Source organism: Triticum dicoccoides, chromosome 1A (assembly GCF_002162155.2).
Source record: "Triticum dicoccoides isolate Atlit2015 ecotype Zavitan chromosome 1A, WEW_v2.0, whole genome shotgun sequence".
Taxonomy (NCBI): Eukaryota; Viridiplantae; Streptophyta; class Magnoliopsida; order Poales; family Poaceae; genus Triticum; species Triticum dicoccoides.
The window spans coordinates 305182697-305185549 of record NC_041380.1 but is presented as its reverse complement, the minus strand read 5'-3'; positions in this window follow the sequence as shown (position 1 = coordinate 305185549).

Genomic DNA, 2853 nt, shown 5'->3' with positions numbered 1-2853 from the left:
GGAGTTCCCCCGACGGAATCGCTTCACCGGAGGGCAGAAGTGCTTCTGCCCAAGTTCTGCCTCAAGACGGCGGCGCTTCATCCCGAAAGTCCTCTTCTTATTTTTTTTCTAGGTCAAAATGACTTAAATACTAGAAGATGGGCATCGGAGGTAGGCTGGGCTGAGCACAACCCACCAGGGCGCAAGTGAATAATTCATAGACATTTCTTGACCCCAAACATCAGATGGTTCAACAACAAGTGAATAATTCATCGACATTTCTTGACGCTTACCGATAGTACCTATTCTTTGACATTCATCACAAGATGAGACAAACTTACAAGCATCCTTGAAGAGAGTAGGCCAATAAAACGCAGATTGCAATACCTTGTGAGAAGTTCTGTCTCCCGCATGATGTCCTCCATAAGCTTCAGAGTGACATTTCTATAGGATTTTTCCCTGTTCATGCTCAGCTGCACAGCGTCGAATAATACCATCTACTCCTTCTTTATAAAGATGTGGGTCATCCCAAAAGTAATGTCTTAAATCATCGAAGAATTTTTTCTTTTGTTGGTAAGTAAAGCTAGGTGGTATGTATTTAGCAACAATATAATTAGCATAGTCAGCATACCAAGGTGTACTATGACAAACATGTATTGCAGCTAATTGCTCATCGGCAAAACTATCATTAATAGGTTGTGGGTCATCAAGATCATTTTCAATCCTAGACAAGTTATCAGCTACGGGGTTCTCCGCTCCTTTTCTATCAATGATATGCAAATCAAATTCTTGTACCAAGAGAACCCACCTAATGAGTCTAGGTTTAGCATGACATTTTATAGCAGCATGATCAGTGTGAATAATAACTTTAGAATCAACAACGTAAGATCTAAATTTATCACAAGCAAACACCATTGCTAAGAGTTCTTTTTCAATAGTAGCATAATTTCATTGAGCATTGTCTAGAGTTTTACTAGCATAATGAATAACATTCGGTTTCTTATCAACTTTTTGTCCTAGAACAACACCAACAGCATAATCACTAGCATCACACATAATTTCAAAAGGCAAGTTCCAATCAGGTGGTTGAATAATAGATGCAGAAATTAAGGCTTTCTTGAGTGTTTCAAAGGCTTCTAAACAATCATCATCAAAGACAAATGGCATATCCTTTTGCAAGAGATTTGTAAGAGGCCTAGAAACTTTAGAGAAGTCTTTAATAAACCTCCTATAGAAACCAGCATGACCGAGGAAACTACGGATACCTTTGATATCTTTAGGACATGGCATTTTCTCAATTGCATCAACCTTAGCTTTGTCCACCTCAATACCTCTGTCAGAAATTTTACGGCCCAAAACAATACCTTCGTTAACCATAAAGTGGCACTTCTCCCAACTCAAGACAAGATTTGTTTGCTCGCATCTCCGCAAGACTCGGTCAAGATTTCTCAAACAATCATCAAAAGACTTCCCATAAACAGAAAAGTCGTCACTGAAAACGTCAACAATATTTTCAAAAAAGTCAGAGAATATATCAGTCATACATCTTTGAAAGGTAGCAGGTACATTGCATAAACCAAAAGGTATACGTCTATAAGCATAAGTTCCAAAAGGACAAGTAAAAGTGGTCTTTTCTTGATCAGATTGAGAAATAGGTATTTGTGAAAAACCAGAATATTCATCAAGGAATAAAAAATGTGTGTGCTTAGATAATATTTATAGCATTTGACCAATAAAAGGCAGAGGGTAATGATCTTTTCTAGTTGCTTTTCTTAATTTTCTAAAATCAATTACCATTCTATAGCCTGTAACAATTCTTTGTGGAATAAGTTCATTCTTATCATTAGGAACAACAGTAATACCTCCTTTCTTAGGGACATAATGAACAGGACTTACCCATTTACTATCAGCTATAGGATAGATTATACCTTCTTGCAGAAGTTTCAATATTTCCGTTCTTACCACTTCTTTCATTTTTGGATTGAACCGACGTCGGTGATCAACAACGGGTTTAGCATCTCTTGGATTGAACACAAGAGATGAACTAGGGTTTGAGAGGAGATGGTGTTGTTGAAGATTTTGATGGATATTTCCCTCCCCAAGATGGGAGAGTTGTTGCTGATGATGATGACGATGATTTCGCCCCTCCGGGAGGGAAGTTCCCCCCGCGGAATCGCTCCATCGGAGGGCAAAAGTGCTCCTGCCCAAGTTCCGCCTCGAGATGACGGTGTTTCATCCCGAAAGTCCTCTCCTTATTTTTTTTCTAGGTCAAAATGACTTAAATACCAGAAGATGGGCACTAGAGGTGGGCTGGGCTGAGCACAACCCGCCAGGGCGCGCCTTAGTGTCTTGTGCTCACCAGGTGCCCCCCTCCGGTAGTTATTTGCTCCAGTATTTCTTATTTATTCCATCAAAATTCCTCGTGAAGTTTCATCTCATTTGGAGTTGTGCAGAATAGGTAGCTTGACGTAGCTTTTTCAGGTCCAGATTTCCAGCTACCAAAATTCTCCCTCTTTGTATGTACCTTGCAAATTATGAGAGAAAAGGCATTAGAATTACTCCAAAAAACATTATTATGCATAAAAACATTATAAATAACAGTAGGTAAACATGATGCAAAATGGACGTATCAGTACCGCACCCTGCTGCGGTAGTACCGCAACCCTGTGCGGTAGTACCACGGCCATGTGCGGTAGTACCGCGTCGCACGGGATGAGAGAGGGGATAATGGTTGGATATTTTTCCCCACTATATAAAGGGGGTCTTCCTCTTCCCTCCCCATGCCTCATTGTTGCTCAAACCTTCATTTTTGCCCGATCTCTCTCCCTAGCCAATCAAACTTGTTGATTTTCTAGGGATTGGTTGAGAAGGCCC